The sequence below is a fragment of the Urocitellus parryii genome, chromosome 4 (assembly GCF_045843805.1).
Source record: "Urocitellus parryii isolate mUroPar1 chromosome 4, mUroPar1.hap1, whole genome shotgun sequence".
In the NCBI taxonomy this organism is placed as follows: domain Eukaryota; kingdom Metazoa; phylum Chordata; class Mammalia; order Rodentia; family Sciuridae; genus Urocitellus; species Urocitellus parryii.
The window spans coordinates 54,837,094-54,863,329 of NC_135534.1; the positions used below are offsets into that span (position 1 = coordinate 54,837,094).

Here is a 26,236-nt window from a genome sequence, read left to right on the forward strand (position 1 = left end):
CCCTTTCTCTCTCTCTCTCTAAATTGCAGTTCGTAGTTCCTTGCAATTCTGAGGCACAAAAGTAGGTGAGACTGCTTTTGTATCTGCGAAGTGCTTCACTCCTGAATGTAATTCTAGCTGAGTGCAATCTAGGTTAAGAGCCGGACAAGCGGGTAATTAGAGCCCGCTCGCTACCCGAGGACCGGCCGCCCCGCCAAGCGTGCCCCGAGTCGGCGCCCTTCTCCCGGCCGAGCCGAGCTGCGGCTGGACACGGAGCGCCCGAGATGATGGTGCTGGACAAGGAGGACGGTAGGTGGCGGGCGGGGGTCCTGACGCCCCCAACCCTCCCCCCTCCCCCGCCGCGGCGCGCGGGAACATATGCAGGGGCAACGGCGCACACTTGCTGGGCTCAGCTGGGATCGCGGAGCCCGCAGCGTACAACCGACTTGGGCCGGGGTGGGACAGGGTGGGGTGGAGGAGCCCGGGGCCGCGCGCACCCCCACCCCCACCCCGGGATTCCGGCCGAGAGCTGGTGAGCTGTGCGCTGGCCGTGTGATGCGCGATGGGGCCGCGTGGAGGCTCCGGCTGCCCTCGGATCTCCGCGCCGAGGCGGTTCGCGTTGAGCATTTGGTCTCTGCGGCTGCTCCTCTCACCGCAGCCATCACCCTCGCGCCAACCGCGTAACCCGAGAGGCGCTGGCGCAAAAGCAAATCAGCGGCTTGGGGAGAATCAGACTCCAGAGCTTGGGGCAAGCGGGAGGATGGCGTGAAGAGCCAGGGTGCCTAGTACGGGAGGGAAAGACCGGTTGGGCCCTCCTGGGCACAGCTACGACAAACGTCTGTTGGTGAGAAGGACACCTCCTGTGCTGGCCCACCATCTCTGTCCCGGAGCGGGGCGGGAGTTTGGCCCAGAGGAAGTGTCCCGCCACAGTCCAGTAGCTTGCTGGATAACCCGTTGAGAGAAACATGGTCCTTCCTTGGACAAGGGCTTTGGTGCATCTCCCCAGACCTCAGGGCCAAAAAGTCAGAACACAGGTGCCCATGGATGCTGGAGGTCACTAGCAAGCAGGTGGCTCCATAAACTCTAAAGACTTACTGGCTGGGAGTGCTTTGCCTAAGAGTCATACAAAGTTAGGCACCTCAGTCCCCTGTGGGTAAAAAACGGTGTATGACCTCTGACCTAAGGCCCCCATGGTCTGCAGAGTGGCGGTATTCTGGTATCCTCTGGCCTGCTCTACAGGTGAGGCTCATGTGGTTTTGTAGGGAGAACTGGACATGATTTTTGGCACCTGTACTGCTGCTAGCATCTATCTTTGATGCTAACCTGAAAAGGTGAGCTTGCTGGGAGTACAAGCATTCCCTAGAGTGTGGTGACTGTCCTTCACTGGGCTTATGCCCTCTGCTCACTCAGGCAGTTGTGTTATTGACATGATCATTGGTAAAGATAGCAAGTTAAGTGACTTGTTCAAGGTCACACAGGATGTTCACTTTGACACTACCATACTCGGATGCCCCAGTCTACCTATGCCTTCAGAAACATGAGGAGTTGAGGGGGTCTTTAAAATGTCTGGCTTAGAGGTAACATGTAGGGGAACTCTGGGGCTGATAAGCCCATAAGTCTGATTCTTGGCATGCATATAGAAAGAGGAAAGCAGGTGGGGGAACTAAATCTTTTTAGGCTGCTTGAAGCGTGATATCATCTCCATCTTCTGAATTCACAGACTGATTCCCCTCACTGGCCCCAAATCCTTTGTGAACTATTAGAGGACTGGGATGGTGCCATTTTACATAGAAAGAAAAGGAGAAGAAGGAGTCTGAGGTCAGGTCTGACAGGCAGGGAAAAGACCTTGATTTGGCTCCTTTTGTCACTAACCCTGTGTTACCTTGGATCAGTCATGTCCATCCCTAGACTTGTCTTTCTCTCTCTCAGTAAAAACGAAGGACTTGCAGAAGCCAGCACAGATGGTCCTTCCTTGGTGTCTGGAGGGACTCTTACTGTGGGGTGCATGTGGAAATCAGGATGCATCTTTAGCTGAGGTTATTTTATGTGCTTGGTTCCACAGGTTTAAGCTAGGAATCCAGAAGACCAGAGTTCTGTACAAGGGAGGCTTCAGGCCAGGGAGATTGATTTTGTGCCAACAAGATGGCACCCTCACCTCCAACTAGGATCTGCAGCTGAATCTATGATCAGACCTTTAGAGTTCCTTGGGCTCTGATAATACTAAGAGTTTCAAATGGATCTCTGGAGCCTCTGGACTGCAGTACACCTCAGAGTATGTATTTGCCCTAGTCCCAGCCAGAGCTGCAGAGGAGAGTTCAAAATGTCCCTCCACCTGTCCATTCTAAACAATATGGTGCCTGCTACCATTGACTCTCTTAGGCTCTGGGGTCCATTATAGCACAAAAAAGACACATGACTGGAGTCCTGAGCAACCACCAAATTCTTGTCCTTCACAGCCTAAAACTGTCCTTCAAAAGCAATCTTTTTGCTCATAACTCTATGTTCCATTCCCCGTTAGAGTCTGGCCTCCCCTAGTTCCAGGAAACCTTGAAGGCACACACACCTTCATTGGGGGAGGGAGAAAGACTCTGGATTCACTCGTCCACACCCACAGTAACTTCTTATATACTTTACCCCGCCCCCCCATCCCCGCAAGTGGCCATCTGAGCTGGGTGGCTACATTGGCTCTGTAGGTCCTAAGGAGTATGTTCCTTAGGGCTCTACTCAGCACCCTTTGTCTGGCTGCAACAGGGACTCCCGGCTCCTATTAACCACCCCCAATGCCTTTTCTCCATCTGACAGCATCTTGTCGGGAGAGGCTGGGGCTCCACTGGTTGAAGTCGGGTCTGCCAGCTGCTGAGGACCAAAGCTTTTGCTCTGCTGGGCTGCAGGGCTTTCATGTTGCACTTCTGAAAGATAATAAAATATCAATCGTTTTGCCGTAGCAACGGGTTTAAGAGACTTTCTGAAGTATTGAATCGTCAGAAAAAAAAATTTTTTTTTGCTTTTAAGCACAGTGCATTATTAATAAAGTAATCCATTAGGTCGAGCAGTGAAGGGTCACCACAGAGACAGAAAGATCTGTTTTGCAAACGGTTAAACTTCGGGTTTTAAGATTAATTGCTTTCATTTGGACGCTTGCTCTTGGCCTAGCTATCTTCACTTTACTGGAACTCAGGGTCCGGGCTTTCTAAACGCTGCCGGGTCTGCCTGTCAGCGAAAGGGAGCTGAGCTCCAACTTCCCCAGAGAAACAGCCTGTCTTCTCCTGGCACCTGCAGTTTGGGCTGGCACCAGAATGTGTGCCTTTGCCAGGAGATTTGAAGTCCCAGGGGAGCAAAGGGAGGTACTATACTGAACCCTGAGAATCAAATTAGGCCTCAGCTATTGAAGAAGAGGCCCTTCATAGGGATGGACAGAACAGTGACAGCTTGAGCCATGTGGGCCTGGGCAAGAGAGGATGCTGAGGGCACCCAGCTGGGGATACTGGCATGTTCCCAGGTTCATGCGAGAGAAGGGCAAGACTGCATATAAACCGCCTCTGTAAAGGCCCAGCAGGACGGCTGGGGTGACCACAGGAAGCAGCAGGCAGATTGTGGAACTAAACACCAGACATGATTCCTAAAGCATTTTTAATAAGTAAAAATTGCTTAAGGAAAATGGAGCTGGGCTCAGGAGGACCAGACAGAGGAGTCTTCAATAGTTAATGACTGCTAGGAGCACAGCCACCACAGCTGACTTGGTTTGTCTAAGAGACAGGCACTTGGCTGTGTTCAGCTACTGACCAGCGCCTGTTCAGCCACCAGCAGGACATCCATGGATATCCCATCACAGCCTGGACCACAGAGGGTCCCAGGGCCTTTTCTGACAGTGTGGTCTGGACCACCGGGCCCTGCAGATAGAGGCAGGGAATGGGCCCTGATGCTGTTCCATGCCAGAGACCCCAGCCTGCTGGCAGGGCAGGAAGGCAGACCCTAGTAGGCACTGCTGCCTGAGGAGGGCTAATAAAGGCCTTGTGAGGTCGGCAGGGTAGGGACCAGACCTGGCATTCACTGGGTACCTAGAAGTGGGGGTTGTCTCCATCTGCATCTACCATAACCAGTGCCAGGAGCAGCATCTCCTCACTGGTGGGAATGAGGTGTCAGAAATTTTGGGTAGCATATATAGCTGCTTCTCCTTCCTGCCCAAACTCAGCCAGGCAGAGTCTATAAAGATGGGTCTCCTCTACCCTCTTCTGGAGCTTTGGGTAAAGAGGCAGGTGCCTCTCGGTTCCCTGCACTTCCATTCATTTGCCTGCACTAAGGCGGGCGGGGTGGGGGGGACAGGGAAACAACATAAATTGGTCTGTCGTCCAGAATCCATGTCTCGCTAATGTACCCAGATTAACTCAACTGTAAATTGTCTCCTTGGATGGCGGTGTCTTGCTAAAAGTTTCCCATATGATTCATGATTTGGATTGCTTTTAACGGCTATTGGCTAAGCAAGCCGGTGACTGTACAAGGTGATGCAATTGGCATTAGCGAGGGGAGGCACGGGAGCGTGTAATGCAGTCAATACTGCATTAACTACTGATGCCCAATTACAGGGAGCAGGAGAGAGCCTTTCAGGAGCATTAGGACTGGGGAAGCTGAGATCACTGGCCGCTGCTTGCCTAAAAGCTTCACCCTTTGCATGCCGGTGCTCAGTGCTGACATGGCCACTCACTTGGCCTCTGTGGCTGTGGGAACTGCTTTTCTCTCTTGCTGTCTCTCTGAACATGTCCCACGAAGATGCTTTTAGCACATGGAAATGTGTAATTGCCTAGAGCTGGGGGCCTGTCTTTCCTCCTGAGAATTGATTCTCTACCCTATCCTGTGTCCCAGAGTCAGACCAGGTGACTGTCCTACCCTCTTCATTTAAGGTTCCTCTCAGCAGGCCCCATTAGTGAGCAGGACCTAGAGAAGACCTAGTTTGGTCTCATGCCCTTGGAACAGATAGATGATTATCAATGAGCATTGACAGCTGACCCTCTGGGGTCATGGGCAAAGGAGACACAAAGTTCAGCCTCGGCTCAGCTAGGCTGCCAGCTCAAGGGTGCCCAAATTGGGAAGTGGCTGTGGTTGGATGGGCTATGGTGGTGCAGTCTGAGGAGGCTGAGCAGGGAGTGACCTGAGGTGTGTTGGGGACCTGAGCAGATGTGGGTGTATAGAGTTAGGAGCCTCTTCCAGAACTGCGCCTTACTGAAGGCAGTGCTACTTTCATGTAGCCCGGATGCCAAGGATGTTTGGACTTATCTCCAGGGGTCACGCAGCCTCCTGGAAAGCCCTGATATAGGGTCATTGAGAAGATTGGAAAGAATTAGGACAGAAGGTGGATAAAAGGGTATAAATGCCTCTGTGTGTCCTTAGACCTTCTGCTACCTCTACCTTCATGCTAAGCTGTGCAGCTACTGTGTCCACTGGTTTTGTGTTTCATGTTCACTCAACATTGAGATTGCTTTACCTCCATACTTTCTTACCTCTACCATAAGAACAACCATATTTAACAAGTTTGTTATCAGGATTAGGTGAGATACTGTTCATGTACCCCCTTGATCCACAGAAAGCCTCATAGCTGTGTGAAGCAATATTGCCCCCTGATCAGTTTCAGTATGGTATGAAATAGTCCTGGACCCAGTCCAGTGCCTTGTTCACTGATGAGCACTGTTCTTCACTGTACTTCCTCCAGTTCATCCTCCGTGGTCCTTGGTCACTGCTGAATGAGAAGCAGGCTGGCCTCATTTCTCAACATTGCCCAGATCCTCAGGGCAGGGATCATCAAGAGAAAGGCCTCCAAGATGACTCTTCACAAACCCTTCACTTATAGGGGGAATGTTGAGGCTAAAAGAGGGTAAGAGAGTTGCCTGGGTTATGTGGCAGAGCCTAAGCATCTTTCTGGGTTCCATTCTCAGCTGTCATGTCCTCTTTGCCCCAAGGCATGATGAGATTGGGTGCTAGAAAACTCTGATGACAGGGAACATTAGCTGGACTAGGATGGCATGCCTGGGTGTCTCACTCATACATAGCCTTAGCTAGCCTACTGCCAGCCCAGGGAATGTTGTTGTGTCTTCAGCTGTAAATGCTGATGGGCACTTGTCCGTGCTAGGCCTTTCAGACTGAAGAACCCTAGAGGTGCATTTAGTGCATACACCATCCTGCCTGACTTCCAGCCTTCCTGCCCCACATGCAGGGAGTGAAGGATATTGAGGCATGCAGGATATCCTCCTACCCCCAGACTTAGCTCTTCACAGTGCTACTAGGATGGTTTCCTGGCAGGTCCATGCTCAAGAACTACACCATGGAGTCAACTTGCATTGGCTTGTTTGTGAATGTCTTCCCATTTCTGAGTTCAGTAATATCACATCAGTAGCTTGAAATCACCATGACGGGACTATCTACATCATGGAAACAAATCAGGGCTTTTTCCTGGAAAGCTGATAGTTAAACATCAGCACATCACTGGATTATGTCCACCTAGGACTCTGGACCTATCTGTTACTGTTCTGCTATCTCCACCTTGCACTCCACCTACCCTCTCTCTTTCCTCATGCTCATTACAGACTGAACCATCCTCTGCTACCCTGGCATTTTACCTGAGACTGACTGACACCTCTATCATCACTCTAAGCTATGCAGGTCTAATATGACCACAGTGGTTGGTGATCCATGGAAACTCGGCATTTGCCTCTGTACCCTTGCTCTTGTTGTCCCCCTTGCCTGGTATGCTCTGCATCCTTTAGTTGGCCATACTCAGAGAATACCTACCTAGCAACAAGCTAGTCTCTCATTGGTTGGTATATGTTATTTTGTGCTCTATCATGGAAGCCCATAGTCGCTGATACACCTGGGAAATTAAAAGCAGGTAGTGTGAGGTGTGGGCAGGCTGAAGCAGCTTACAGGGGTAAATGCCCAATGTGGAGGTCTTCTGAGTTCAGTCATCAGCTCCTACCTGCTTCCCCTTCCCCTGGAGATCACTAAGGTTTTCCTGAGTGCCCTACTGTCTCCAGGTGCAGTCTGCTAACATGATTCGGAAGACCTGGGTTCTAGTCCCAGCTGAGTGCTGTGTGACTTCAGACAACTTACTGAACCTCAGTTTTCTACAGTAGGAGCAACACCTAACTGGCACCTACTGTCCATATATACACATGATATACCAGGAAGCCTCTTGCCTGTGTGAATTGACATTGCTTTCTGCATGGTACAGTGTGATCTCTTTGGCTTCAGCCTCTGTGTCTTCCGAGGTAATAAAAACAAAGTAGCTTTCATCTTATTGAAAGCTTACTTTAAAATGAGGCATTGGAATATGTACATGTATCAGTTATTGCTGTATCACTAGCCACCCCAAACTCAGAGGTTCAAAACAATAGCATTTATTTAGCTCAAAAATCTGTGGGTCGGTGATTTAGGCTGTGCTGGCTGAGCAGTTTTTCTGTTCTCACTCACACCTGGAGAGTGGAGGATGGCTGCTCAGTGGAATGCTGGGGAGACAGGACTGCATACCCCTCATCATCTGGCAGACTCATCTGGCCTGTTCTTGGTGGCAGAGAGGGGTCCAGGAAGAATGGAAGCTCACAAGGCTTCCCGAGGCCAAGGTCTGGCATGGGGATGTTGTCACTTCTGCTGCATTCCATCAGCCAAAATAAATCACAAATCCAGCCGAAGTTCAAGGACTGGGGAAACAGATTCTACTCTTGAAGGCAGGAAGCTGAGAAGTCATATTACAAAGGGCAGGGATACTGGAAATGATGGAGGATGGGGCCATTTTTGTAATCAATCTGCCATGTATCTTCCTTGTATGATCTCATTTAATACCCATGATGACCTTAGGAAGAAGCTACTGTTATTATCTTCATTTTACAGATAAGAAAAGTGTAGTACATAGAGCTTAAGTAACTATTCCCAAGCCCCACAGCTCTCTAATGCCTGAGGTGGCTAAGAACATAGGTGGTCTGACTACAGAATTGTGTGCTCATTCTCTGTGCTCTGCCGGCTTTCTTTTCCCACAGTCAGACTTGGAATTGGGGAGAGGAACACTGAGTGGGTAGAAGGAGCCTTCCAGAGGATGACCGGGGGTGGGAGAGAAGTTGCTATGGGGGCAGATTGTCAGGGAACTGCCTTTGAGTCCTGTCCCCATTTCTCCAAGGGCAAGCTTGGAGGGGACCATATGATCAGCCTCCTCTTCCAGCTTTTCCTCTCTGTCTTTCAAAGCCACTGGACAGACATTTTGAAAGGGGGTGAAGCTCTGTGGTCAGCAGAGGTAACTTAAACCAACCATATATGCAGATTTGGTCTGGCAAGAATCAATTCATTGGTTGGCCCCTCGCCTCAAAACGGGGCGGTAAGTGGGCTGGTGAGAGGCCTGTGTACATTCATAAACCAGCTGATTGAAAAGCAATATTTCAGATAAATACAAGCCAGCGATCTATCAGTGGTTGTAATAAAACCCAGGCTTCAGGCTGTGATTTTATTTTGAAATAATAAGAATTGCTTGATTCTTTTTACTTGAGTTACCATGGTAATTCCGGCATGGAGCAGTGTTATATTGATTTAGAAAGTGGACAGTAATATTTCTTTTGTGTTATTCTGTTTCTAGGCCTTGATTTCTAATTTCCACTTGGAGATTACTTTTATAAATTTCTTAAGTCCTTCCACTTTTTTTTTTCCCTCTCACAGTATAATTTTCCTCTCATACGCCGCTATGTTCTGAGCTTATTGGTTTGCTCTTATTTTAAATTAAACTTGCTGGTTTCAAATATTGAAATGACATCTTTGTCTGTGTCTGTACTTTGGTTTAGCAAAATATTACAGTCTGACGCTTTCTGCTTAATAATTTAAGGGAGGCATTCTGTTGGCCCTCACTGGGTGCTGATAACTTATGACTCAACCAACGCAGGCCTTAAACTCCTGACATTTTAATATTGTGTGGCGGGAGTGGCCACCCCTCTGTTCTGAGTCTCAGTGGAGAGAAATCCGTGTGGTACCCCAGAAGGGAGTTTTAATAATTCAACTTTGCTGGTTGGCACAATGACTTGGTGGGGGGTGGGAGACGCACTCTTCCCAGATGAGTGGGAGCAGCACAGGCCTGGGCTCCTGTGGCCCACAACTGCTCTGTTCCATCCCACCGTCGTCCCTCTCTCGTGGGTCTTTAAGAACCCCCATCTCTGATGACAGATTTTCCGGGAACAGTTGGGTAGTATTATAGCCTGTGGGTGTCATGAGAATATGTGAACTCTCTGCTTTCTTGGTTTTCCCATTTGTAAAATGAGTGTGGCTAGCATGGGCTTTGAGTTCCATAGACTGGGTTCTAATCCTTTCTCTGCTTAGTAGTTATAGTGAGTAGATTTTAATAGTCATTTTAGCTATAAAATTGGTATGATCACAGCCACCATTAAGGCCTGTTGAGACTTTATCAGGCAAAGGTCTGACAGTCTTGTGGATGGTTGGTACAATTCCCCTAACCTTCTAGGGTTTTGGTGAGAGACAAAGAGAAGGTGGAAGTGGTGTGTGCTTTGGCAAGCTTGCTCTGCTCCCAGCCCACCCAAGGTTCTGAGCTCTTCAGGGCTACCACTCCCTGAGGAGGTAGGTCAGTTCTACCCTCTTTCCTAGTCTGCCCACTGAAGGCAGGAATCTGGGGTGGGCTGGAGACAGGGTTGTGTCCTCTGGGCCCCTCTCTCACAACACTCCCTAGCAAGGCCTGTGCTCTTCAAAGATGCTCACAGCAATGTAGGCTGTGGGGCAGAGATCTGTCTGCAGGGATCTCTGCCCCTGAAAGGCCAGAAGAAAGGTCTTTCCTCTCCTGGGTGTGCAGGCCAATATGGTGGTGTATTAGTGATTAGTTATTGCTGAGTAACAAGTTATTTCAAAACTTAGCAGCTTAATGCAACACACATTTAGTCTATCATTTCTGTGGGACAGGAACATGGGGCAGCTTAATTGGGCCCTCAGTTTCTCACAGACTGTAATCAAGGTGTTGGACAGGGGCCACAGTCTTTTCTCAAGATCCATGAGGAAGGAGCCACTTTCAAACACACTTATCTGGCTGCTGTCAGGATTTAGTTCTTCATGGGCTGGGGACTGAGAGCCTCAATTCCTTATTGACTGCTGGCTGCCCTTTGGCTCCATGCCATGCGTGACACTCCAGCATGGCAGTGTGCTTCTTAACACCATCAAGAGAGAATGTCTGCTCACAAGAAGGAAGTCACAAGCCTGGTGCAGTGGTGCATGCCTGTAATCCCAGTGGTTTGGGAGGCTAAGGCAGGAGGATCAGGAGTTCAAAGCTATCCTCAGCAACTTTAGTGAGGCCCTAAGCAACTCAAAAAAAAAAAAAAAAGAAAGGAAGTCACAGTCTTACAACCTCATCACAGAGGTGATATTCCATCACTTTTGGTGTGTTTTCTTCCTTGGGAGCAAGTCAATAGGTCTAGCCCACATTTGAGGAAGCCGGGTAAATGAACACAAGGGCATAAATGCCAAAGACAGGGTTGGTGGTGACTGTCTTAGCAACTGGTCTGCCATAAGAGGTTTGCCTCTGCAGTAGCACCTCTGCTCCAAGTGTCCAACAGGTTAGCTTCCCCTGGAGTCATCAGCCATGACTAGGGAAGGCCTAGTCACCAGTGTCACCAGTCAGTTCCAACCAAGGAAGCTACAGATGTCTCATAGTCTTTCATTTCATCTTCATAGCACCTTGGGAGGCTGGCAAGACAAATATAAGCTAGCCCCATTTTGCAGAGGAGTAGGCTGTACCCATAGACACCTGCCTGGGTTACCCTAGTAAGTTGGCATGTGACAGAGTTTAGAGGAACAAGGCCCCTGCCTGCTATGAGCCTAGGGAGGTGGTAGAAAGGACACTCTCAGGCTTTTCCTGGCCCTAGTGGTGAGAGGGGATGGTATTGATTGTGTGTGGGGACACACACACACACACACACACATACACACACACACTCACACTCACACTCACACCCTCAGGCTGGAACTGGGAACTGCTCTGTTCCCTTTTTTATAGATGATAAGTGTGCCAAGGTTGTAGAGGCCTGTGGACCATCCATTCAGGGCCTCTCTTCTCCTTTAGTGTTTGCTCACCAGACCCTCGAAGGAGGTGGGGATGGTACTGTTGTGAGCCAGCCTGCCACAGCTGTTGACAGAGGGCCTCCCTTCCCCCTGCATGTTTCTAGGTGAGGCCGAGTCAGGTCTGTGAGGAAACCTGGGCAGAGGCGGCTTCCCCAGTTCCTTGTGAGGGAGCAGGGTTCCTGTGGGATGAAGCACTCCCATCAGCTGCCCAGGGAGCACGAGGCTAGAAGCAGAACCCCTGCAACCACATCCTGGCACTGCCACCACCTTGAGTGTGTACTTGGGCAGGTCCCTTCCCTGCACTGGACCTTGGTTTCCCCATTTAGATTGCCAAGGGTGCTGCTTGATTCCTGTGCTGTTGGATATTGCACCATGACTGTAGGGCAAGAGACCGGCAAGAAAAGGACCCCTTGGAGGTTTCTTTTTCTTTCTTGGTCTCTGGGAGTCACAGAGTTCATAGGTGAGAGCATTTGTGCCTCCTCCCCCACCCCAGCCCTCTACACTTGGTCTCGCCACATTTGAGTCCAGATCCAAGGCCTCTAGACCCTGCTGTTTCCTGGTAGTATAGAGTCTCAACTAGGAGGCAGAGGGGTCCCCTGGAACAGGTCCAAAGCTTCAAGGCCAAGAAGTGGAAATTACAACGCCGGGCTGAGAGCACAATGGTCACTTCCCTCCTTTTATGGCCAAGAAAACTGAGATACCAAAGCTTCTGAATCCTGCCCAACTCACTGTGTCTGAGATACTTTCTGAGTAGAAAAGTCTAGGGCTCAAAAGAAGCTGTGTGAAGCCCAGCCTGAGGCCCACATCTGCCTGTCAGTCAGAGGTTGGCTGTTCCAGGCAGCTGTGTTCCCTTGTCAGGATCTGTTTTGCATCTGTGAGGCATCATGCACATTCAGGAGCCTGGGAAGCAGTGGGCAGTGGGCAGGGCTCCCTGGGGCACTGGGTTCCAGCCTGGCATGCCACCCAAGCACAGAATGCAATGTTTTTACCTGCCTTTTGGCCCCCAGGATGTTTTCACACTTCTCTTTGATCTTCAGACTGCTTTATCAGATCAGTGTGAAAATGTGCCTTATACATGAGAATAATATCTCATTAGTAAGAATGCAAAAAAAAAAAAGATCCAGGAAAAAATTAAAATTGGTTGAAATAATTAACACAAAGAAAACTGGCAACACTAAGACTGCACCTGGTAAAATATGTTATTGACTAAAAATTGACAGAAGAATCAAAGCTTCCCGACAAAATTTAGATCTGCAGAAGTTGGCACCAGAAATATTTTCTGGTAGAAATAATTGCCACATAAGAAATCTCAACAGCAGCAAAAGCCTAATTTATGAGTTGACATGAGCCAAAACTGATCATGAACAAAATAGTCACATAAAAATTTTAAAATCATTGATCCCAAAGAAAATAATGCTAATAAGTTAAAAACAGGGGTGGAGGTAGAAATGATTCAACACTATTGAAGATGAAATTGATTAAGAAAATAAGTCCACTTGGTAGTTTATTAAGAACTATTTCTTGATGAAAAAACAGCACTGGTATAATTGTAACCAAATTACAAGTATCAGGGACCACCCCTACTTTCCTTTCTGCCTTCCTTCACTTCTTTCTGCACTGGCATTCTAAGCCTGATTGGAGGGGGCAGGAAGGGGTCTGGTTGGTCTGGGTTCATTAGAGAGGAAGTAGTTGAAGAACCCTCCAGAGCATCAGCCAATAGCAGATGCTTAATAAATATTCGTTGAATAGTGAGTAAATGACTGAGTTAACAGGTAAAGGAGGTCAAAGGGTAAAAGAGAAAATCATAAGGATTCCTTTGTCCCGGAGAAAGAGAAGAGAGAGAACAGGAACTCTGAGTTGGTGGCCAGCGAGGTCGTTGGGGCTGGAGCCCAGGGTGTCATTGACATGGCTGTAGTTTTGGTCTGCATTGGCAGGGTCACCCTATGCACAGCTGTGTAGGCCATGGTTAGGAGCTGGGATTTTGTACTAAGGTCAGTGGGAAGTCTTTGAAGGGTTTTAGGCAGAATCAAAACTCATGATCAAACTGATATTTTATTAAGCTTATTTGGGCTACTCTATGGAGAATATATTGGAAGTGATAAAACTAGAAGCTAGAAAAGGGCACAATGTGTGGAAGGTCCTTCCTTTTTAGCCTTACAGGTGACTCCCCCCACACCCCTAATTGACTGCCCTAGGCTCCTTCCAGCTTTTCTTTAGTTTCTTTCTGCACTTGCAGTCTGGACCTATGGCTGAAGGGGAGAGACATAGATTTGTAATCTTTAGAATTCTTTAAAAGAAACAGCAGCTTCATGAGGGCATGACTAATTACTGCAGAGGCAGCCTGCTTTGGGCTTGGCTGGCAACACATACAACTTTTTATCTCAGTCCTGCTCTGCTGTTCCTTGACTATGAGATCTCAGGCAAGTGTTGATCTACCACCTACTGCTGCATGACCCGGATCAAATCGCTTAAACCCCCTGAGCTTCGGTTTTCTCATACATAAATTAGGGCCTAGGGTATCCTCCCTGTCTCCCACCCAGAACTCAAATGAAAAACAATGCTTTCATGCATCTTGTCAGCTGGGCAGCACTGTGCTCACCTGAAGAATTGTTGGTGAGTACACAGTGACTGCAGGAAGCAAGGGTGCGTGTGACACTTGTTCCTTCCACCCTTACCCCTGAGAGGTCTTCTCAGTCCTAGCTCCCCAGAAATTAGAGGCTAGTTCCTAAGATAACACTCCATGGTGAATCCATAGAGACTCATGAAATAGCCTCATGCCTAGAAAATGGGCATGTGTCCCTTTGCCTCAAGGCCCAGTTATCCCTCTCAAGTGACAAGAGTTGTCCTGTTCTATCTTGGGCCCTCTCCACATGCAAGAGATGTGGAGACTGGCCTTTCTCTGCTGAGATGAGGCCTGGATGGCCATTGCTACTCTCATCCTGACCCTGACATTCCCTAGATGTAGGGGGTAGGGGATTATGCCCTGCTACAGTTTTCTCCTTGCTCCCCCTGATACCCTAGATATTCCATGTTTTTGAGTCACTCTCTCAGACTAGTCACAAAAGGGCATCATCCCTAGCCTGGACACAGGCTTCTTCCAAAAGCATCCTTAGTGCCTTCCTTCCTGGCACCATGCCGTGGATCTGAGCTCGCACACCCTGCCCCAGGCTGGGCTCACAGGTCCTGGGAGAGGGCAGCATTCCATCCCCAGCTTCCACTGTGATCCTATTCATTGTGCACATGCCATTATGCACATGTCACTTGTGGCACCCCACGTAAGACAAGCTCACAGTCTTGAAAGAAGGACCTGTCTCCTGTGGGCAAGGCTACTTTCCAGACAGGGCATAGTCCTTGAAAGATGCATAAATTTCAACAGAATTGGAAAGATAAAACATGAATGCAGTGGTGGAAGCAAATGGATCAGAGAAGAGCACTGGATCCGGTAAGGTCTGACTGAGTGTCCTGGGGAGCGAGACTGGAAAAGTGGGTGGAGTCAGATTTTTGCATGAGGAGGGAAGACTGGAGAATAGAAAGGAAAGAGGGACTCTGGAAACTTTGTCTCCCTATGGTTGTCCTGTGAGGCCAGGACTCAATTTTTTTTTATGAACCAGTCTCTCCTGTTCTCAAAGGAATATTTATTTTATGATTTTTACATAACATCTTTATTGAGGTATAATTTACATACCACAAAATTAACTTTTTTAAAACGTGCAATCTAGTGGCTTTTAGTATATTCGTAGAGTTGTACAATCATCACCATTATCTAATTTGAGAACATTCGCATCACTTCAAAAAGAAACCCTGTACCCATTAGCAGTCTCTCCCCAATCCTCCCTCCCTGGCAACCACTAATCTACTTTCTGTCTCTATGGATTTGCCTATTCTGGACATTTCATATAAATGGAATCACACAATATGTGGTTTTTTAATCTGGCATCTTTCCTAGCATAATATTTTCAAGGTTCATCCCTGTTGCAGCATATGCCAATACTTCATTACTTTTTATGGTCAAATAATATTCTGTGTATGTGTAATATTTTATCCATTTGTCAATTGATGGACATGTTGGTTGTTTCTACTTTTTGTGAATAATGCTGCTGTGAACATTCATGTAAAAGATTTTGTGTAGAACTGTTTTTTTCACTTCCCTTGGGCATATACTTGGGAGTAGACTTGCTGGATCATATGAACACTCTATGTTTAGGGATATCTGTTTTTAAATTCAAATGAACAGTGCAAGAGAGTTTAGGAGAGAAACCATCCCTGGATGTCTGAACTTCCAAAAGGGAAGTTACTTGGCAGCCTTGTCCCAACTGGGTTCCTGGGGTTCTGCGGAAGCTGGGGTGAGTCCTTTCCTCTGATGGCTTCAGTTTTCCAATCTATGAAATGGGGTTAGTCCTGATCTTGTCTCATCTCAAGGACTTTTAAAGTATGTACAACTACCACAGCCTGTCAAGGATCTCAAATTCTGCTTTACCCGTTCTAGTTCTGCTCATGAGGAAGCCAAAGTTCAGAGAGGCTAAAGGACTTGACCATGTTAGTCAGTGGTACAGCCTGAACTTGAACCCACACACCTCAGAGTCCAGGTCCCTTCCTCAGATGTGTCTCAGGGCAAGACAAGGCCATGCCTGAGCAGCTGCCATGTTCTCTGCCCCAACCTGAGAGCTAGGAAATCAGGGCCCCAAAATGGTCAGGTGTGAGCTCCAAGGTAGAGTTCACCATAGAAGGAGACTTTGCAAAAGTCTGCTTTTTAGCTGTGAGACTTCAAATAAGTTGTTCTATCTCTCTGAGCCTCAGTTTCCCCATCCATATAATCAAAGCAATAATTATTAATATAATAATATTATTTAGAGCACTGGAACCAGCATTTGGTAAAAAGTTGACACAAAGTGCCAGGCACACAGAAGGTAGTAGGTAGAAGAAGTTTCTAGACGCACAAGAAGGGTTGAAGAGGGTTGCAGGGTGTTGTGTGACCACCAAGGGAAGTGACTAGCTTCTGGGCTGGTCAGAGCAAGCTTTAAGGAGATCTCACTCAGAATGGCCAGGAAGGTGAGCTTCTCAGGTGGGAGGTCCCTTGGGTGGTCCCAGTGTTTTCCAGCCTGGGGCTGTCAGAAAACAGGAGGGGTTTGCAGGGATCTAGAATGACCTCTGTCTTGAGGAGAGCTTGTGGCTAGACCTGCTGGTGCTCCAATCTTTGCCCCCACCCTGCCTGCAGATGCCTGAGTGGGGGCTTGCATGACTGCCTCAGTTAGCCCGAGTGGTAATAAAACACTTTAAATTTATTGTGACATTTGGATTTAATTAAAAAGTACACACTTAGGGAAGTAGAACATAATGGGGAGAGAGGCAGGGTGGCTTTTCCCCTCCTTTCTTCCCCAAACTAATTAGCGTTGTATTTTAAATTGTTTATGTGCCGCTAATCATCGTAATAAATCATTTATACTGAAAAAGACACACTCGGCTGTGCCCGCCGCGCGGGTTCCGCTCGCCGGGCTCTATCGCGAACAAATTGATCTGGAAGTGAATTTATTAACCACTGGGGAAGAAATCATTAGTGCTTTCTCTAAACATTCCCCAGGTACGCTTTATTGCCGCAGTTTATGCTGTAACTAAAAGGAGCATTACCCAGGCCCACGTTGTAATTTCCTTGCAAAGCCAGCAGCCCTCTCCTGAGCTAGGGGGTGGGAGGGGTTGGGGAGTCCCAGCCTCTTCTCCCCTGTGTGATCTGGGGACCCCAGACTTCTTTCCTACTGTTCAGTCCAGGAGGGTTCCCCGTGAAGCCTTTGCAGGGACCAGGCCTTGGTACCTATCCTGTTGTCTCTCACCTGCAGAATGGTTCCCAGACCTGTGTGTTTATGTTTCAGGAATGTGGCTTCAAGTTGAGAGATGACCTGGGGTTTGGAGAACTGGGGGCCTGAGTGAGGGGTCAAAGAATATTGCTATATATAGACAAGCTTCCCCACCCAGAGACTGGGAAGGCATCAGCTGTGGGCTGATCATAGGCTGGGAAGAACAAACATGGCTTTCCAGCAACCAAGCCGGGAGTAGAGGTCCACAGCTTAGACTTCCTGGAGCATCCTCTGTCAACCCAAGGCTCGGAGACCTTCCTCCTTCAGGCCCTGCAGCTTTTTGGCCAGGGGTTGACTTGAGCAGTGTATTCTGTTCAGGTTCCCAATGTGACCCACTGCCCTGTGCATCCCTGTGACATCACAGGGCAGTGTCCAGACTGGTACTCAGTACTCCAGGCATGTCTTGACCGTTGACAGACCGTGCGGATGTCAGCTCCCTGGCTGCAGAAACCACGAAGTGGCTCATGCAACCAGCAGCCAGACTGCCCTGCTGGCTCCCATGTCAGGGATTCAGGCCCCTCTCAGTTCCCTGGGAGCTTTAGGTTTTCTTTTGCCAGTTTTCCAAAAGGGATATTTACTTGTGACAAGGATCTTCTCCTTAGAGCTCTTGGCTGGTCTAGAATATAAATCCCTAATTGTCGGACTCCAAAACCCAAACTGTAAATGGCTTAATTCATTGGTGCCCCATGAGCCTTCTCAGCCAGGTTGTAATCCATGGGGTCCTTGTCTTTATCTCTTTTCTCCAGGGCTGCAACAGCCTCCAGGGCCTCCACAGGAAGCCCCAGAGCAGTGCTATCTGAGCAGAAACCCAAGGGGTTCCTATCCCTGCTGTCCTGGGGGCAGGGCACAGAGTCTCCCTACACCCCATACCCTCCCTTTTCTTGGCCAGCCCAGTGGCTAGCAGATGGGCTCTGGCTATATCGAGAAGGAAGTAGGACCCAGCAGCTGGCTAGGCCAAGCCTGCCTGGAGGGTCCCCTCTTTGTGCCTGGAGAACACATTTAAAAGTTTGAATTCAAAATTGATTTTGAAGGGCCCTAATCTCCGATCCCCTGGCGCTCACGGTGTGTCTGCAGCTCCCGCCAGACTCTCGTTTTCTGGTTCAGCGCGTTGGTGCTCACATCTCTGATGCTGTGAAATTGAGACTCGTCTGAGAGTCTGTGTCCTCCTCCTCTGAGGAGATTGCAGGCCCCTTGGGAGCCCTATTTCATTAGATGGGTGATGCGGGCTTCGAGGGTGCCCAGGGAGCACCTGAATTGCTGTCTGGAGAACACAGCTTCCAGATGCTTTCCCTCTGGTCCCCATACCTGTGTAGCTCCAGGCAGCATCCTGCTAAGGAACCTGGGCACAGGCTCCAGCAGCCCAGGATGGCTTGGGGATAGGGGATCCAGACCGAGAAAGGCTCGGACCTGGGGTTTTTCAGTCACAAAGTCCAGGACTCATTTCCTCTCACTGGCCCCCAGAGGCTGAAACAGGACTTGCAGGGAGTGAGGGAGGCTAGGTCTGTGTCTGGGAGAGGAGGAGCCCAGGCCAGAACTGCAGAGGAAGAGACTGAGCTGCTGGCCTTACATCCAGACCTAAGGTCTGCCTGCCACTCCCTGAGGGGTGGATGAAGTATTTATGGATAAAGTAGACAGAGAGCAGAGGTCTCCTTCCTCATGGGTCTGCAGGGGCTGAAGGACAGAATTTTGCTATTCCTTTTTTGAAGGGATAAAGGGTTTGCACTTCCTATGAGTGTTGTCGTTTTGTAGCTGAGGCCCTGGAATGTGCCTCTCAAAAACCTTGGTTGCTATTGCAGTGGGACCTGGGTGCTGAGGCAGTTGGATCTGCATGTTTTGTTACAGCCATAGAGCCACAGGTGTCTTGGGAGGTGTGACACAAGGACAGCAACAAGCCTGATCAAGGCCCCACTCTTGGGAGCCTGCCACTCTGAATCAGCCCACTCTGGCCAGCAAACTCTCGCCAATAGTATCTGGATAGCTTCCACCCAGTCTCTTCATTCATTAATCGAACTGATATTTTTAAAAGCCACCGCTGTGGGGTTCAACACTGGGGATACAGTGATAGACAAGATAGACAAGGGCCTAAGAACAGGCCTTCATGGGACTTCTGCTGTTTGAAGAAAAACCAATCACTTTTCTGGTAAGCACACTGAAGAAAAATGAAATAATTACAAATTATGATTCAAAACTCTGAAGGAAATGACCAGGGGTGGAAGGGATTGGGAGGGCAGGTCATTTGAAGAAATGAGGTAAGAAGGGCCTCTCTGAGGAGACATTTAAGCTGAAGCTCCAGGATGAGGAGGTGCTGACCACTGAAGAGGCAGGGAAGGTGTGTGCACATCTGAAGGCTCGGAGGCAGGAAGGAGATCCAGAGTGCTGCTGGAGCTCAGTGTGACGGGGAGGCAGGGGCCCAACCGCGTGAGGGTTTTGTAGGCTAGATGAAGAGTAGAGGTGTTATGCTCAGCCCCTGGAAGCTATGGAAGAAGGGTTCCATGCTGAGCAGTGACTTGCCCTGATTTGTTTGGAAAGACTTCTCCCGCTGCTGAATGAGGACTGGTTTGTGGACACTGATGAAGATGGGGTGGTAGGCACTAGACCCCAGCAGGCTGCTGGGGGTTCTGCTATCGTGTGGTGAAAGATGGCGGTAGCTCTGGAAACAGGAAGAAGGTGGCGTGGGTACAGAAAGTGGCAGGGGGAGAGGATGAGGATGATGCTGAGTTTCTGCAGGAGCCTCTGGGTGGATGATGGTGTGGGTATCAAGAAGGGAAGCCAGGGATGAGGGCACAGGGGCTCGGCTCAAGGGAGGAAGTCAGGAGTCCCATTTTTGGATCTGTTGCTTTTGAGATAAATCTGAGGCTCTAGGCACACCGAGGAATTAGAAGAGGATGCCTGCTCCCATGCCACAGATGACTATGTAGTTAACTTGAGCCTCCAAAGGAGCACATGCAGTTTCCTGTGTGTCTAGGTTCTTCACTAAAGAACCACAGAAAACTCCATGAGGCTGCAAGAGCAGATCCCATGTGAACCTGCCCCAGACCCTCACTCAGAGTGTCCTCTGGGCCTTCCTGCAAGTTCTCAGCCAAGTTACCACTCAACTAATCGCATCAGGTGATTAAATCACTAATTGGGTTAAGGCTCTTGTAACCCAATCATTTCTTCTCTAAATCTTCTTGCATTGTCTCACACATGAGCTTCTGGGGGACTCCTCACATCCGATCCATCAGAAGGACTAAGACAGTCCACTCTGGGTTTTACTGGGCTCACTTCCCTCCATAACAAAGGCCTGTAAGGTAGGAATACCTCAGCCCCTTCATCTTTGGGTACTCCAAGGTCATAGCATGTCTAGGCTTTAGGTGCAACATTGCTAAGGTCAGGTTTGCCTCCACCAAAACACACTGTGAAAATACCTACTGCTTCCTATTTCTTCACAGGAAATGGCCCCTCCAGGGGTTCCAATCTGTTCAGCCTCTGGGGCCAGGCAGCCTACCAGGCCTTGACATATCCTTGCCAGGGGTATTTTAGAATCTTCTTTTGGCAGTGTCCAACCAGGTCCAAGTGTAAGTTCACTTTCCCATTGCTTAGAAAAAAAGGTGACAGTACTACCTCTGGTTTTAGGATAGAGCAGGAAGGGCACAGGGTACTTCCTGGCCAGCAGCATGTACTTCTGGCCTCACTTGGACACTCCCAGGCCTCCCTTAGGCAAGTTGCATCATTTCTACAACCTCAGGGTCACGAAGAGCTGAGTTAACAAGTGTAAAGCTCCTGGCACGAAGTAGCACTCAGCAAGGGGTGATGCAGTTTATTATCATCCAGTCGAATGTGAGGACAGTGGCTGCTGATGCTAAGGGTGGGACTGAGCAGACCTCCCCGTAGGCCTTCCCTCCTGTGGTGGACTAGAGAGAGCAGGAAGACCTTTGGACTTTAGAGAAGGCGAGAATTTCTGTACTTCTTTAACTGTCTTCCTCGGTGCCAGGCCCCCTTCAGGACCCTCTCCACTCCCCACCTCCCCTCATTCATACACAAGGTCCTGACCATTGGTTAAGGTTCCCTCCCCTACTGCAGCTCTGGGCCCCCCAGCTCTCTCCACCCAGCCCTGCCATAGCTGGGTCTGTTCCCAAGCATCATGTGTCATCTCAAGGCCTCTTTGTCCCTCTCAAGGCTGCAATTTGTTAAACATCTTGGCTCTGCTTCTGCATGACCTTTCTGCTGCCTTTCCAGCCCCAGGTCCTCTTAGTTTTTGTCCCCTTGTCACCTTGCTGGCCACACCTAGAAACCCTTTAAAGATCTCACAGCAGCCACAACTTTTGAAGGATCAGCAGGTGAGCAGAAACAACCTGTGGCCCTCCCACCCGCAGAACATGGAGTGAGTGCCCTGTGTGGACAGCCATTCCTCCTGGTCGGAACCTCCACACTGCTCTAAGCATGCGGCACCCCCACCCTCAGCGTCTTCCAGCCTCCAGGCTGCACTGGAGAACCAATTCAGCCTCCTCCTTCACACTGGCTGTTCAGGGAGGCAGTGGGGCAGGCTTGAATGAGAACGGGAGCCTGAGGTCCAGGATTTCATTGTCACCCTGCAGTCTTTGAGCTGGGTGACTTTGGATAAGGGCCCCAACCTTTTTAGTCCTCTGTTTTCTCATCTGTGAAATGTGGGTAATCACTTAGTACCTCAGAGTTCATATGAGGATTCACTGAAATAATTGAGCCCAGCAGCTAGCCCAGGAAATGCTGAGTAGATGGTGGGTTTTATGAATAGGTATCCAGAGTTCTGTCTAAGAGGGTCTCCATCTTAGTTCTATTTATAATTGAAGTATAATGTATAAAAAAATCCAAGTCTCAAATGTTCCTTCCATTCAATGAGTTTTTACACATGTGTAAACCTGTTTAAACAGTGGGTTTCCTCATATCTCCTCTCAGGTTATAATGCAGTCCCCTTCCCTTCAAGTAAGCATTATTCTGACATCACATCAGTCTTTCCTGTTTGGCGAGTGCATATAAATGGAACTATATAATATGTACCTTTTGTGTCTGGCTCCTTTCATTTAACTCTATGTTGTCTGATTCAACCAGGTAGTGTGTGTTAATAATCCATTCTTTTTTATTGCTGCATAGTATTCAATTGCATCAATAAACCATAATTTGTTATCTGTTTCTATGACTGAACATTCATATTGTTTTCAGTTTGGAGCTATTATTAGAAAAAAAAATCTTCTATGAACATTCCTTGATCCGTTTTGGTAGATATAAGCTCTCATTTCTGTTGGGCATATACCTAGGAATAGAAATATTGGGCCGTAAAATATATATAAATTTTTTTAGCTGATCGTTTTAAACTACTATGTCAAATTCTATTATAAGTATTTTGCACCTATTATTTAAATTAATCTTCAAAATGATCTTTCAAAATAGGCTGTTCTCATTTGTAGGTGAGTAAATCGAGGCAAAATTAGGAAGCCACAGAGCCAGAACTCAAGCTGAGGCCATGTGTCCGCAGGGCCCGTGGTCCATAAGTGTATACTACCTGCCTCTTGTGACTCCCCTTAGGGGAAGCACCAGAGTCAAAGGTGCCAGTCCCTCCACTGAGCAGACCACCACTCTGTGAGCCAAGTCCAGCCTCCCAGACTTCCTTTCCCTACCCCAGTGGGGGGCTGGAGGCCATGGGACCCCCCACTTCCCTCCCTCATCCTACACAGTAAACAGCCTCCTGTGAATGGGTGCGTAGAGGAGGCAGTAATAAGCGTGAGCGAGGTGGCTGTGGCCACGCGTTTCAACAGTTGTTCTCGTTGGCTTTTGATTCCAAATGAGTAGGAAATGCTATTAGTTCAGGCCTTGCCTGCCACATGGCAAGACCCTGGGATAGGAGTGCAGCGAGACGAGAAATTGTGGAGATAAAACTGGTGTGAAATGGAGGCCTTCTCACAAGGTTGGATGTGTCCGTGCGAAATGAAGTTACTTCTGAGAAAACGAGATTTAAAGAGATTCTGCAGAATTAGATTACACTTTCAAATTTCCTTATTAAAGGGGATTGATGCTCAGGAGCAGGCTGCCTGTTGGGAGCCTGCTCTGTAGTTCCAGGTCTAGGTGTGGCCCTGGGCAGGCAGAGGACCTTGCCATTGGCAGGGACCCAGAACTCTCAAGCCCATTACCCCCAAACCCTTGCAGCTGAGGTGGATGTGAGGCTTTTGGACTGAATTCTGGGCAATCTCTGAGGCTCTATGTGGATCCACCTGGGTGAATCCAAGGGGCTCGTTGTCTTCCATTTCCTTCTATTTCTAGGCCACTTGGGGGTTTGTTAAAATAAGAGCTTTATTTTTAGTGGTGATCCCCTTTTTTGGAGCTGTAGACTTTTAAGACAGGAAACATCTCCATGACAGCCCATGCAGGTGTGTGCATCTGTGCCAAGGTGTATATTTATGTGAATACACCAAATGCATGCTTGTACACACCATGCATGTGCATGCTTGGAATGCATGGACGTATGTTTTTGTGTAACTTACTGAGCACCTAGTATATGCCAGCATTTGTCTGGGCACTGGAATAAAACTATTGTGGGGTGAAAAAACAGACACAGTTTCTCCTTGTGTGCTCCTTTTGTACCTGTGTGATCACACATACATGGGTAAGTATTTGTGTGCTCTGTGCATGTGTCCTGTGGCTGTATGACCCACAACTGCATACCTTCCTGTGTCTCCTAGTCTCTATAAATATAGTCTCCTGTTTGCGTCTCTAAGCATCTCAGCATACAGCCTTGCCATCTAGCAGATGAGTCAGGCGATTGGGCCCAGGAGACAGATTGCCAGGGTTCAAACTGCAGCTGTCTTCTAGTAACTGTGACAAGTTATGAACTTCTCATGCCTCATTGTTAAAATGTTACCTATTTCATAAGGCAGCTATGAACAAAGCCCCTAGAAGCTGAACACTGGTGGGTACTCAATCAGCATCTTCTCCCTGCAGATTGCTCAGGCCTGGCTCCCTCCCTGTCCCAGGGGTCAGAGGCATTGCTTGTGGTGAGGAAGGGGAGCCCCAGAACTGCAATGAGCAGTTGTGCTGTGCTCTGTGAGCTCTGAGCAGGGCCTGCAACTGAGTCTCCTCATCCCAGGCCAAGGAAGACTGGGCACTGGTATGGAACCAGGACTGAGGTACATTGAGGGATCATAAGAAATACCAATGCTATACCTGCCCGTGTCCCCAGGGGTCTCCCCACACCTCCAGAGGGACCTCCTGAGTTGCCCTCTGAGCTGCCACAGCCACCACTTCACACTTGAGTGATCACTAGGCCAACCTGCTGAATGGAGAGGGCTGACTTTATGCACACACATGCACTGACCACTAGACTGGCCTTTGGGTGGTACCAGATTCTAACCAGTGCCTCTGTGATTTTTAACCACAGTGGCACATTCAGATCAGTTTATAACTCTGCAAAATAAATATCCCTCACTATTTTGGAGACTTGCAATGGAGCTGTGACTGGGGTTGTCCTCCCCTGAGTGCTAAATGGGGTAACACTCATTAGAGCTAACTTTACTGTCAGGCTCTGTTAGTCCTAAGGATGTCACATACATTAACTCCTTTATAGCTAATGGTAACTCTGTAACTATGGTTTTCCTATCCATTTTAGCAAAAAGACAACTGAAGCACATGGTTAATTAAGGTCATCTGGATAAAAGTATCAGCCAAACCCAAATTGAGGGATATTTCATACAACAACTGGCCTATAGGGTTCAAACATACCTATGTTTGAAAGCAAGGCATAGAAATTCTTCCGTGTTTAAGTAGACAACTGAACACCATGTGTGACCCAAAACTTTGCCATAAAAAAATATTATTGGGCCAGGCATAGTGGGGCACACCTGTAATCCCTGCTACTCAGGAGTCTGAGGCAGGAAGATCACAAACTCAAGGCCAGCCTGGGCAACTTAGCAAGATCATGTCTCTAAATAAATAAATAGGGCTAGGATTATAGCTCAGTGGTAGAGTAGCCCTGGATTCAATCCCCCAGTACCAGAAAAAAAAAATGTTATTGGGAGCATTGTTGAAATCAGAATAAGATTTGTAGTTAGATGGTAATATTACTTGGATGATAATTTCCTGGGTTTGATTATTGTGTTGTGATTATGCAAAATATTTACATACCAAAGTATTCTGGTAGAGAGCCTCTCAAATGATTTGGGAGGAAATTATAGATAGGTAGAAAGAGGAAGATAAAGCAACTGTGATGAAAGGTTTACATTTAGGGAATCTGGGTGAAGGGGACACAGAATTCTTTCTACTGTTCTTGCAATTTTTCTGAAAGTTTGAAATTATGTCAAGATAGAAAAAAAAAAGCAGGGGCTGGGGTTGTGGCTCAGTGGTAGAGCGCTTGCCTAGCATGCATGAGGCACTGGGTTTGATCCTCAGTACCAAATTAATATAGAATAAAGATATTGTATTCACCTAAAATTAAAAAATACATTTTGTTTAAAAAAAAGCAGGAATAAAAGCCAAGCAGGGATGGCATCCCCTGGGTGGAGCTGGTGCCAACCTCTGTGCTGTGGTCACAGGGTGGTGACTTCTTCTTGCCTCTCTACAGTCTGTGTGGAAAGGGACTGTATGGTCCCATTCCCCAGAAAGGTGATGGGGTCTGCTCCAGGGCCACTGCTCTCTCAGGTCTGAGATTTAGCCTGGGCCCTCATTGACCCTGACCTTTGGGCAAGGGAGGTCGTGGACAGGACAGAGGCATTTCTTCCTGGAGCAGTGGCGAGTACAGGCCTGGAACAGGAGCAAACGAGAGCCACTTGTGGGATGGAAAGGACAGCGTTCCAGGATTTTGCCAGGAGTCAGTCCAGCAGGGCCAAGCAGGACGCACTGGCATGTGGGAGGGTTCTCAGATGCCCAGTAGAGTCCCCACTGCTGGCCTCAGTGGTCCCTGGCAGGGGAGGCACAGAGCATGGCCTGGAATGACCTGGAGCTGGGAGGAATGGACACACTGGTGGAAGACTGGCCTTGGAGGAGCTCACTGGTGGACAGTGGGAGTAAGTAACAGCAACAAATGCCACTGGCCGAGCTGGAGGTACCACTGGGCTTGGGAGCCCACAGGCTTGGCCTCTGAAAAAGTCCACATGCTGGGCCTGCGGGGCAGCCTGGGCTGTGCTAGGTGGATAGGCATCGCCAAGGCCTGGAGTCTGCCCTGGCAGGAAACTCTGAAGGTCTGTGTAAAAAGAGCTTCTCTCCTAACTGGAGCAAGAATGCAGGTGAGGCACAATGACCTCTGGCAATCCCTGCCCATCACCCAGACTGTCTGGCTTTGTCCCAGATTACCCACTGAGGGTAAGTGTCTGGCAGCCGATGAG

The 26,236-nt window shown here is 48.6% G+C and overlaps 1 protein-coding gene across 1 annotated transcript in view; it reads left to right on the forward strand.

Annotated features, from left to right (window-relative positions):
• Positions 1-273: 273 nt before the first annotated feature.
• Positions 274-26,236, forward strand: part of Lmo1 (LIM domain only 1) — a 34,645-nt gene continuing 8,682 nt past the window's right edge. Inside the window, exon 1 of the mRNA XM_026409577.2 lies at positions 274-288. The gene's annotated coding sequence lies outside the window, so the exon portion shown is untranslated. The remainder of the gene's footprint in view (positions 289-26,236) is intronic.